The sequence below is a fragment of the Zalophus californianus genome, chromosome 2 (genome assembly GCF_009762305.2).
Source record: "Zalophus californianus isolate mZalCal1 chromosome 2, mZalCal1.pri.v2, whole genome shotgun sequence".
Taxonomy (NCBI): domain Eukaryota; kingdom Metazoa; phylum Chordata; class Mammalia; order Carnivora; family Otariidae; genus Zalophus; species Zalophus californianus.
Window position 1 is genome coordinate 175,447,585 of NC_045596.1, and position 12,855 is coordinate 175,460,439.

A 12,855-nucleotide genomic window follows, 5' to 3' on the forward strand; every position below is an offset into this window, starting at 1 on the left:
GCTCAGCAGGGAGTCTGCTTCTCCCTCTTTCACTCCCCTGCTTGTGCTCTCTTTCTGTCAAATAAATAAATTAAATCTTTAAACAAATAAAAGTAAGATCATTGTTTATGTAAAGTCTTCTCTCTTAATTATCCTCTCCATCGGAAAAGAGAATATTTTCAGATTCTAGAGGCTATCATAAATGAAAGTTTCCCGAAATCCAGGCATCCAAACAAGCAAATTCATTTTCAAACGCGTGAATAGTAGACACAGATGGGGTGTCCCTCAGCCACTGCTCCCCTTTCCAGGAGTTTCCGGCTGCAGTCATACTTGCCTTCCTAGTTATGGTTGATGAGACTAGCAGTGGGTCGAGCAGACGGTCTCCATCCTGAGAGTTCTGAATTGGGACTGTGAGATGCTAGGTAGTCATTCCTGCAGATCAGTGAACAGAGGACACACAAACCAGGGAGTGAGGGCAACCGTGGTTTGGTCATGTGCACACATCAGCAGTGATGGCCGGTTTGCTGAGACCAACGGAGTGGATAATGTGAGGGAACTCAAGCGAGGAAGCTGACTGCCGGCTTCTTGGTCCAGTCCTCTGTGGGTCCCAGCTCTGCTTGATGCCCTTAGATTCCATTAGCCATCTCAAGAGCCTTCCATAAGGGCCTTTTTGCTTCAACTAGTTTGAAGTGATGTCTTTACCTTGTGACCTAAAAGGCCTTGACTAGAAAAAATGGTAACCAAAGCAAAGTGCATAATCCAACCAGTAATTAACACCGAGAAAGAAATGTAAATGGAAGCAACATTAAGAATGTATTAGTCATTTCTCTCTGCTGAGAATTTTAGAGCAGTCATTCTTAGCTATTTGGGAGTGGTAGCAGAATTCTTTAAGAAGCTGATGGAAGTTATAGACCTTCTCTTCAGGGGAAAAAAAACACATTTTGCATATAATCCATGTACCACCAGATAAGTACTTAGGTGATCAGTGTTTTGATTTTGAGCCTTAATAAATGTACATAGATACCTGTCATTCTCATTGTGTCACCCATTTGGGTTATAAGCTTCTTTCTAAAGGAGGAAACCAGTTTTCTCTGTAAATTTTATTTTTTTTAATTTTTTTTAAAGATTTTATTTATTTATTTGAGAGAGAGAGGATGAGAGATAGAGAGCATGAGAGGGAAGAGGGTCAGAGGGAGAAGCAGACTCCCCGCTGAGCAGGGAGCCTGATGTGGGACTCGATCCCGGGATCCGGGATCATGACCTGAGCCGAAGGGAGTCGCTTAACTAACTGAGCCACCCAGGTGTCCCTTCTCTGTAAATTTTAGTTCCTTTTACTTGATGGCTCAATCAGAATTACTCAATGAAGTTATTATCATCTGTTAAATTATGGGATATATATGGTATCAAAATACTTTTTTATAATATTAAAATACTTTTTGAATGCAAATCACGATTTGTGCCCCAAACATAAATGTCTCATTAAGGTGGATTAAGTGTACTTCACATTACAATCAAGTGCCCTCTTCTATAGGCCAGGCTTTTCTTCCCTCTATTGAACTTGTAATTTATCGAAGGGCCCAAGTAGCTACAAGTCAGACTGTATTTGAATCCAGTCTCTACTACTTACCACATAACCTTGGGCAAGTTCTCTAGTCCTTTGAGACTAAGTTTTCTCATTGGCAAATGAGGTCAACAGTGGTATCTAATCATAAGGCTTTTGCGAAGTTTTAGTAAGATATTCCATTTAAAGCACTTGGCAAAATGCCTAGCACAAGATAACAAATATTAATTTATTATCTAGATGAACTGACATAGAAATTTAGTCACGATATACTGTGAACTTGCTTCCCTTGGAAGGCCTTTTCTCCTGACTTGTCCTGCATACTTAACACTGATAGAGTAAGGGCCAGGACTGAGTCAGGGTCAAGGTCCACTCAAGGCTTTCCTCCTTTGTGACACTCCCTCTCTCTCTTAGACAGAACGAGTGACCTCCTCGGGTTTCCCTGGGCATTCCTCCTCACCGAACTGGAATCCACTGTGTCATTGGGCTCCATCTCTAGACTCTGAGAGAGGGACTCTGTTAATGTCCTCCTCTGTATCCCATAAGACGAATTTATTGAATAAATACACGAGTAAAGAAGCACAGAGCCAGTAGTGAAGGAGATTCCTGCCCTTTCCCTCTTGTTGACCAGATCCCGAGAGAGAGCATGGGAAGAGGTTACGTAAGTGAAGAGGCTGGTATGAGAATAAGACAGATCCTACAAATTTAGGGAAAGACTGATAATTCTGTAGCCATGGTAACAAGGAGCCACCAAGAACTGGTTTTAAGTCTCTTCAGTCTACCGTGACAACTAGCTGAAGTGAACATGCTTTTGCAAATCAACTGGTATTGGTTCTTGCTTATAAAAATCAGCCAACAGGGGCACCTGGGTGGCTCAGTGGGTTAAGCATCTGCCTTCGGCTCAGGTCATGATCCCAGGGTCCTGGGATCGAGCCCCATGTCGGGCTCCCTGCTCGGCAGGGAGCCTGCTTCTCCCTCTCCCCCCTGCTCATGTTCTCTCTCAAATAAATAAATAAAATCTTAAAAAGAAAATCAGCCAATAAATTAGTATGGACCTGCTCCAGTAGAAATGCACCCGAGCACCAGCCAATCAATAGGTCTCACCCGAGCAACCACACTTCCACAGATGATGTCAACCCACTCACACTTCTGAAAGCTCACCGACCCATGAATTCCACACTTCTCAAAAACCCTACATGAGATCAGCAGTCTGCTCTGTTCCTGGAGACCATGCCTGACAAGCACAGTTCTCCCTTACTAGAGCCAGCAATAAATTCAGTTTTGTTCTTTTTATCCAGATATTGGGAACCAGTCTCATCATCTTTTCCCAATTCTGATATAGACAATTTTTAAATTTAGTAAATTTCATGTAACATAGTTCACAATCTTAAACATTTTAGAGTGTATAATTCAATGATTTTTAGTATAGTCACGCTACTATGCAACCATCATCCCTGTTCAATTCCAGAATATTTCCTTTATCCTAAAAGGATACTTCCCAACTGCCCTTCTCCTCACCACCTGCCAACCACTAGTCTACTTTTTGTCTCTGTAGGCTTGCCTATTCTTGACACATCAGATGAATGGAATCATACAGCATGTGGCTTTTTGGGTCTGGCTTCCTTCACTTCAGCATGTTTCAACGTTCATCCATGTTGGAGGATGTATCCATACTTCTTTCCTTTTCATGGCCAAGTAGTATTCCACTATATGGACATAATACATAGTTTTTTATCCATTCTTCTGTAAATGGATACTTGGTTTGTTTTTACCTTTTGGCTATTGTGAATAATGCTGCTGTGAACACTGGTGTACAAATATCTGTTTGTGAGCACCTGTTTTCAACTGGTTGACAATTTTGCTTCAGGACTTTGACTTTATCACCCTAGGGGCGCCTGGGTGGGCTAGGTCAGAGGAACGTGCGACTCTTGATCTCAGGGCTGTGAGTTTGAGCCCCATACTGGGTGTGGGGATTACTTTAAAATAAAATCTGAAAAATAAATAAATAAATAAACAAACCACACTACTGCCTTCTAGCCTCCATGATTTTTTTTATTTCTTTTATTACTCAAAAATAAAATAAAATAAAGTTAAAAATAACTTCATTTTTTTATTTAGCTTTCTGACTCTGTGCTTTTGCCTTCAACATTTCCACGATGATTTTCTGCTCCTCGATAAGGAAAGCACGCTTGGTCCTGTCATGAACACACTTAGCACACATGGAACCATCACATGCCCTGCTGACGTGTGTTTTCATTTTAGACAACTTCATAAGAACTGTAGGTTTCACAGCACGAACTCCTCGAATCGGCCTGGGCACATACCACCTGCGGATTTTGGTGCTTTCCCAACCTTCCTGGTACAAAGTTAAATGATTCTACTACCAGGGGTTCGGGACAGCCTAATTCTGCTAGAGGCTGTATCACAGGACAGCCTACGATCGTACGTCAAGTGCTGGACCGTTCTGAATGCCTGTGGATGCCATCCCCAGGAGAGGAAAATCTCCATGATTTATGATGAGAAATCAGCCAGTAAGTTGATTGAGGATCCATTTTCTGTGATGAGTTGCTTGTCCAGAACAGGCACATCCAGACACTGAGAGGAGACTGGTGGTTGCCAGGGTTGGGAGGAAGAAGGAAAGAGAAATAACTGCTCATGGGCATGGGGTTTGGTTTTTGGAGTGATATACATTAAAAAAGAAATTAGTAATGATGATTGCATAGCTCTGTGAATGTATTAAAATCCCCCAAATTGTCCATTTTAAAAGGATAAATTATGTCCTGAGCTGCTGTAGAAAAATCTAAATCGGATGTCTCAAAGGCATCTCAAAATCAATGTGCCCAACATCAAATTCTTGTTCTTTAATATCAAACCCTGTCTTCTTCCTGGGCTCTGGAGCTCAGGGAGTAGACCACCATCCATCTACTTACAGAGTAGAAACCCTGGGTAATGTTTGCCAGCCTGTTACTCCCTTCCCCCAATATTTAGTCCATCCCTGAATCCTATCACTTTTACCTCCTAAATGGCTCTTTTTCCATCTGTCCCTATCTTTAACGGTCCACCCCAAAACCACCATCTCTCATTAACGACCCCTCTCATCTGGCCTCCTCACGTACGCACTCTTGCCCCTCTTCAATTTGCCATCCCCACCACAGCTGGTGGCGCTGGATTGTTCAACAGATAGACCAGGCACGTACTAACTACATTAGCAAAGCAGGCCACTTACAAACTGAGGCAAAATTTCTTGGAAAATGTTGGTATTTTGTATCAGTTAGGATACATTTCTGTAAGTAACAGAAAACCCAGCTCACGCTTGCTGAGATATTATCTCTTGAAGCAACTACATTTTTTCCCTATTGCCGTCCTCTATTCACATCCAGTGATAGAAGGAAAATCTCCCTCAAGGATAAGGTCGTCCCTTAGCTTGTATTAGGCAAATTTAAGGTATAGGCATACCTGTGGACCAGGGAAAGGCCAAACACGCATTGGCATGGACTGACTGAGGTCTACCTGTGGACTGGATGGACAGCTGAATAAAATTTAAGAATCTGCTGAGGAGGAGGAAGACGAGGATGGGCACTTACCCTTGATGCAATAATATGGCTCTTCTTTTGGCAAGACTTGAAATATAAGGAAGGGGCCCTAATATATTGCAGAAAGAGGAAGCTAACTTTAGCAAAATATCATTTACAGCACGAGGTTTCCCCCTTCATATTTCAAAATTCAAAGGCATTTTCTGTCATCTGGCACAAACAAAATTTAACAATTTATCTGTAATTCAGTAAAGAGCTTTCCAATTTTTCTTACTGCATTATGATAAAGTTAAAATGTAAAGATCATATGGGATCAAGTGTGGGTTATTCTTTTTCCAGTTATAAAATATATTGAGCACTATGGCAGAGGTTCACTAACCACAGGGGTAAATACAAGTCATACACTTCCCTTTTGGGCTCTACACATTTAAGCAATATATACCATACATCTACAGTTGTGCCAGTCAGCCTTAAGTAAAAAGAAAACATATTTTAGGCACAGTTATGGGATAAGCTGAAAGACCTAAAACCATTCTTTCAGCTAATAGACCTAGACAGATTATAGGTAATTGAATTCTAAAAATCTGCTCTATTAAAAATCAAGTGCATTTAACCCAGAGATAAGGGGTTCTATGTGTAATCTTTATAAAAATGAGGTTATTCACCTGACAGTATATATAAGTCACTAGCAAGCATTGCAGTGCGTTATTCCCCTACCTCTGCGTGGTTGGCAGCTCATGGAAGTCTATGGTAGAAGCTCTCTTCCCTAGGTAGCCAGGATCCGTAGCTGGTCAGTTAAAGAGAAAAGTCAGTTAAAGTGGGGAATCACAAACTTATAATAAATATCCTTAAAATGTTATTTTTACTTAAAAACATACAAGTCTATTCATCCATCGTTCCTTTGATATCGGGCTAAAAGGCCTTTTCTTGGAGGGGAGTCTACGGATGGACATGCATTAACACTAGCAAATAGTGCTGGCAATTTTAGTTTCAGTGGAGTGAGGACTCAAGACACCTGTGGAGAAAACTGAGGGCAGAATTCCGCTGGATTCCTCCACCTAAACTTACACGTTTGTTTCACCCACACCTAATTCCACAGCAGATTTTCTTAAGGCGTGATAAAGACCTATCTTTAGAGATAGGTCCTGATATCAGGTAGGTCTTTATCAGTTCTTCCCAAGCATTCAACTTATTTTCAAAGAGATCACAACTCTCTTCATGCTCCTCTTTGTCTGCTTTGGGTAATATTGAATTAAATTATGTAATTACTAAGCACAACTTGCATAAACAAGTTTGGGAACAAACGACTGACTTTCGGAAAGCATAGAACTCAAGAAGTGATTAGCCCATCAGGGACTAGCCTACTTACTAGTTGTAAAAATTGCATGGGCCTTCAGCATTAGGAATGCTTTTTCACGCAGAACAGGGGCTCGTTCAAAGGTCTGAGCCACAGGAAGGCAGAGTTGGTTCTAGAAGCAGAAACTCTAAATTCAGAAAGAGCATTTAAATTTATATGAAGTTATGAAACTCCTTTGAGAGGAATGCTAAAGAATAGGATTTGAGCAAACCTTTCTTTACAGAGTTTGCAGTTGGGCCAGCAGCAATCCTTCTCTGGGGGAGGGCATAATGCCTGAGCCTCCCGTTGGATGTGGTTAGGGTCACTGGGTCTACTCTTGGTGAATGCTCTAAAATATTAAAATCTCTCTCTCTTTGAAGAAGGCAGGAAAGGAACTGTTCCTAGTTTATGTTTAAGAAAATATTGAAATCTAGCTTTTGGCTTTCAGCTCGAAGGAGGCCAGGGTGCAGCTGTCTTCAGTTGTCCCCGATCCAGTTTGACCCAACATCAGCTGCCTCCATCATGCTGCCTAAGTTCAACCCCAACGAGATCAAAGTTGCATAGGTGAGGCGCACTGGTGGGGAAGTTGAGGCCACATCTGCCCTGGCATGATAGGCTCCCCCTGCGTCTTTCTCCAAAAAAGGTTGGTGATGACATCACCAAGGCAACAGGTGATTGGAAGGGTATGAGGATTACGGTGAAACTGACATTCAGAACAGGCCCGGATTGAAGTGGTACCTTCTGCCTCTGCCCTGATTATCAAAGCCCTCAAGGGGCCACCAAGAGACAGAAAGGTGTTCACAGCCGCCGTCGCTTGCCAATGCCAGCGCCACCTCCAGCTGGCTGAGCTCCAGCCGAAGGAGAAGGGGGAAGTAAGGAGGTTTCTGTACCATGGCTCGTACAAAGCAGAGTGCCTGCAAATTGACTGGTGGTAAAGCACCGAGGAAGCAACTGGCTACAAAAGCTGCTCGCAAGAGTGCGCCCTCTGGGGCGCCTGGGTGGCTCAGTCGTTAAGCGGCTGCCTTCGGCTCAGGTCATGATCCCAGAGTCCTGGGATCGAGCCCCGCATCGGGCTCCCTGCTCAGCGGGAAGCCTGCTTCTCCCTCTCCCTCTGCCCCTGCTTGTGTTCCCTCTCTCGCTGTGTCTCTCCCTGTAAAATAAATAAATAAAATCTAAAAAAAAAAAAAAAAAAAAAAAAAAAAAAAAAAAAAAGAGTGCGCCCTCTACTAGAGGGGTGAAGAAACCTCATCGTTACAGGCCTGGGACCGTGGCACTCTGTGCAATCAGACGTTATCAGAAGTCCACTGAACTTCTGATCCGCAAACTTCCTTTCCAGCGTCTGGTGCAAGAAATTGCTCAGGACTTCAAAATAGATCTGTGCTTCCAGAGCGCAGCTATTGGTGCTTTGCAGGAGGCAAGTGAGGCCTATCTAGTGGGCCTCTTTGAAGACATCAACCTGTGTGCTATCAAAAAAAAATTTTTTTTCTCTTCTTCCTGTTATAGGTAGTTCTGAACGTTAGGTATTTTTTTTTCCATGGGGTCAAAATGTACCTAAGTATGTGATTGCAACTGGAAAAATAGGGGACAGAAATCAGGTATTGGCAGGTTTTCCATTGTCATTTGTGTGTGAATTTTTAATATAAATGCGGGGACATAAGGCATTAATGCAAGTCAAAATGTTTCAGTGAACATGTTTCAGCAGTTCAACTTTATAATGATTATAAATAAACCTGTTAAATTTTTCTGGATAATGCCAGCATTTGGATTTTTTTAAAACAAGTAAATTTCTTATTGACGGTAACAACAACAAAAGACAGAAAGAAGCAGAAAAAACATTAAGCACAGTGGAAATAGCACTTTGGATGTGACTGTCAACACTGCCCGACAGATGTGGCACCGATCTTGAGCCAGAGAACTCTCTGGAAACGCCCAGTCTGTGGGCTGCAGTGTTGATGGCCACCACCCTCATGATGTCACAGATGCTAACAACAGTGGTGCAATGGAATGCCCAGCTCATTAAAAACTAGAAAGGAGGGGCGCCCGGGGGGCTCAGTCGTTAAGTGTCTGCCTTCGGCTCAGGACCTGATCCCAGGGTCCTGGGATGGAGCCCCGCATCGGGCTCCCTGCTCAGCGGGGAGCCTGCTTCTCCCTCTCCCTCTCCCCCTGCTTGTGTTCCCTCTCTTGTTCTCTGTCAAATAAATAAATAAGAAATCTTTAAAAAAAAAAAAAAACTAGAAAGGAAAATTTCAATAAAGAATCATTTGACAGCTGAAAAAAAAATTATTGGTCTCAAGTAGCCTTAATATGGGTCAGATTAGTAAGGATAATAAAATTCTCCAAGGGAACCAATTTGCTAATCAAGAGAGGTAAAACGATCCTGTTTCCTGGTGCCCTCTTGTGATAAAACAGCAGGTCGACAGTGGGGATTATAAAGCTTTAAGATCCAAGGGTCTGAAAGAGATCATCTCCCTTCATTAATGGTTGGACTGCACACTAAGAACCAGCCACCAAAATGATAAAAGCGGTGGTGCTTGAGGGTGGGCCATAGGATTAGAAGGACTTCCTCCCCACCTCCTAAATTATCTAAAATGAAATTATATTACTTTTATAAGTAAAAACAACAAAAACACCACCACGATTTACCAGTTAGTTAATAATAAGCAGAACCACTTTAAAGTTTTGGACAGAATGACCTATAGCCTTAACATGAGGGCCATCTTTTAGTAATTTTTTTTTAAAGATTTTATTTTTAAATAATCTCTACACCCATTGTGGGGCTTGAACTCACAACCCAGAGATCAAGAGTCACACACTCTACCAACTGAACCAGCCAGGCATCCCCCTCTTCTAGTAAATCTTATTGAATTCAGGGGAAGACCAATAATGCTTTTTAAGTTTTCCTATTGTTTTGTCTCACGCTGTTTAAGAACTTTAAAAATAACAAAGACTAATAAGCAAGGCAAATCCTCAGCTGTTTTCCTAACTAGCACTTAGGAAGCCCACCGTATTTTGGAATCTCTAAAAGGCAGTGCTGAATGGGGTTAAGATCATGAACTCTGGAGCCAAATGCCATTTACTTGCCAGTGACCTTAGCACAGTTACTTAGCCTGTCTGTGCCTCAATTTCCACATCTGTAAAATAGTGGTATTACTTATCTGACTGTTCAGAGAATTAAATGACTTCATGTGTAATCAACCACTTATGTGTAAACTGCTTTTAACAGTGCCTGACATGTAGTAGGTTCTATACACATTTATTAAATAAATGCAAATTAAAAAAAATGTTGGTGAGTTTACTAAGTATGTATTAAAAATAGTTTTTCTGGAGGCACCTGGCTGGCTCAGTTGGTTGAGTGTGTGACTCTTGATCTCTGGGTTGGGTTTGAGCCCCACGTTGGGTGCAGAGATCAATTAAAAAATTAAAAAAAAAAAAAGAATAGTTTTTGTATTATTTTCAACACTCTCCTTTTCAACATTCTTACCCTTCAGGATTTTTATTAATAATAATTTCTACTTAGCCTAGAGAAGTTAAACTTATGCTTAATGAGATATTTATTTAGAGACAAGTAATCTAAATTTCTAAGATGATGGTGTTTAGAGAAGGTTATGATGAAGACCTCTGATAATGTCATATGTCATGCCCATTAATAAAGAGTTCTTCCTGAACCCGTTTTCCCCAGTGTGGAGACCCTTGAGAGATACTGATCGTGCACCAGCAAGGAACCCAGGCATAACCCAGGATGTGTGTGTGCGTGGTTTTTTGAATGTGAACCTGAATCCTTGGATGCTCCTCCCTTCGAAAGGTGGTGCATAATCCCCTCCCGCCTTGAGTGTGAGATAGACTTAGTGACTTGCTTCTAAGAAATAAAATGAAGGGGCAGCCTGGGTGGCTCAGTCAGTTAAGCGTCTGCCTTCAGTTTAGGTCATCATCTCGGGGCCCTGAGATCGAGCCCTGCGTCGGGCTCCCTGCTCAGCATGGAGTCTGCTTGTCCCTCTCCCTCTGCCCTTCCCTCATGCTTGTGTGTGCTCTTCCTCTAATATCTTTAAAAACTAGTAAAATACAATGAAGTGGAAGTGATGGTGACAGCTTCAGAGACAAGGTCCTTCCTTGTTTGGACCTGAAGAAAGCTGAGGGAAGCCAGCTGCCAGGTCATGAGGATACCCAACAGCCCAGTGGAGAGGCTCACACAGTACAGAACGGAGGCCTCCTGCCAACAGCCCTGTGAGGCAGTCATCTTATAAGCGGACCAGCCAGCCCCAGTCAAGTCTTCGGGTGACTGCAGGTCTGACTGCTTGAGAGAAACATGAGGCACACTGAGCCAGAACCGCCAGTTGAGCCACTCCTAGATTTGACCTGCATGTAAGATAATAAATGCTCACTGTATTAAGCTGCTATACTTTGGGGTAATTTTCTACACAGTACAGATAACTATTATAGCGTGTGTTCATGGATGAATAAGAGAGCAGTGTGAAGTACCCTTTCTAGACCTGATCCTATCCAACTGGTGAAAATCTATCATTTGACCCAAGAGCTATTGCCATGTTGCAGTTAGACGTTGTGATAAAATGGTTTCTTTCTTCTCCCTGCCCAGTTGCTACTTTTTATGTTCCAAACATGTCAGGGTTTGTCCTACCCCTTAGCATAACTGCCCAGAATGTCTGTGATGAAGTTTGAGTGCAGTCTCGGTGAGACAGAGACTATTAGTAAGAGAAGGCGGTAGCCTGGCTATGGAGAAGCCCCAAAGAGTGAAGTTTGTGCAATACACTGTCTGGGCTTTGGTTCTTTGTCCTAAAGAGTCAGGAACTATATTTTTCAGAATGTTCAGAACTCATAGACTAAATTGACAGACTTCGGGGCCGAACTATACAAACTAAATTCACATGAGACTAATGTATAAATCAGAAAGCTTCTCTGATTTTGCTATGTGTGGAACGGAATTCCGATGCTCTCATCCAGAGTTCCTCCTTTTCCTGAATGATAGCTCGGAGGTCATATTAGCAAATCAGAAGGTGGTTCAGTTAAGCTTGCAATTAGAGCCCAAAGTGGTGAGTCTCAAGTATGTTCTTCCCAAACTGCAGCAAGTCTTGATAAACTGATACTACCTGAAGAAAAGAACACTTTGGGCCACTAAACTGCTCACATGTCTTGGATTCAGTACCTCCCTTCCATGGATAACACCGTATGTACTGTCATATTTTGTTTCTCCAAACTCTTGGCAAATTGACTATTTCTGTACACATTTTCTTTCTCAAATGAGTTAGTATCACTTCTAGAAAATAGTGGGGCTCATCTCACCACATGCTGACTTAATTAGTTTAAATCTCGGGGGGTATCTTATTACCATGTCCTTGGAGGTGTCTCACTGTTGTCTTCACACATTACCTGTACAGTCTGGATCACAGGACATTTATTAGCATATCAGAGCTTGTCCAGAGATAATATTTTGGAACTGGCATAGCCTATGACAGGCAGTTTTGTAATTTCTCATCTTTTATCTAGAAAATTTCCATGATCAACAAAATCTGAAGTTAAGATCACCAGGGGCAGAAAAATGAATAAACAGCAATTATCAAAAATAGGGCATTTATGTGATGTTATCTTCTTTTCAATCTGCTATAGGTGGTAGTACATGTCATGAGTGTTCTTACCAAAACTGAATCATTCAAATTTAGAACAGAGGTTAATTTGTACCTGTCAGTTTCAGAACTTCAAAAATTGTTTTTACTATGTAAGTATTTAATTTTAAGAGAAAATATCTTAGTATTTAATGTCTTAGTATGAATTAACAGCTATTGATTCGGGGTGCCTGGGTGGCTCAGTCGTTAAGCGTCTGCCTTCGGCTCAGGTTATGATTGCAGGGTCCTGGGATCGAGCCCCGCGTCAGGCTCCCTGCTCGGCGGGAAGCCTGCTTCTCCCTCTCCCACTCCCCCTGCTTGTGTTCCCTTTCTTGCTGTCTCCTCTCTGTCAAAGAGATAAAAATCTTTAAAAAAATAAAATATAACTCTCCCTTAAAAAAAAAAACAAAACAGCTATTGATTCAAAAGTTGAAAAGTCTGTTCCATCAAATGTATGCACTTGAATTATTAAAACTTAGGTGACAACAAAATCCTTAATGTTGCCATTATGTAATTAGATAAATTATAACAACATCAACAGTCATGTTGATATATGATGTAGTATGCCAAAATCATTTCATCAATTTATAAATATATCAAAATCTCTTTTAGTTTTACTGCCTTCAGAAACCCAGGACCATTCAATGCTCATTTACTTGTCATTTTCATCAGAGATCATTCTTACTGATTTTGTATGCTACTGAATACATTTTTCCCTAATTATTTTTTACTAAAATGAAAATTTTTTCTTGGAAACAAAATTAAGTCAAATTAATTCAACAGCTGCTGAAATTTCACCTGAAATTTTAAACAGCTCCAAAGCCACAAAAG

General features: G+C 41.5%; 1 pseudogene; it reads right to left on the bottom strand.

The window, feature by feature from the left end:
• Nucleotides 1–3,582: 3,582 nt before the first annotated feature.
• Nucleotides 3,583–7,510, bottom strand: LOC113924064 (annotated as a pseudogene).
• Between the last annotated feature and the right edge of the window lie 5,345 nt (nt 7,511–12,855).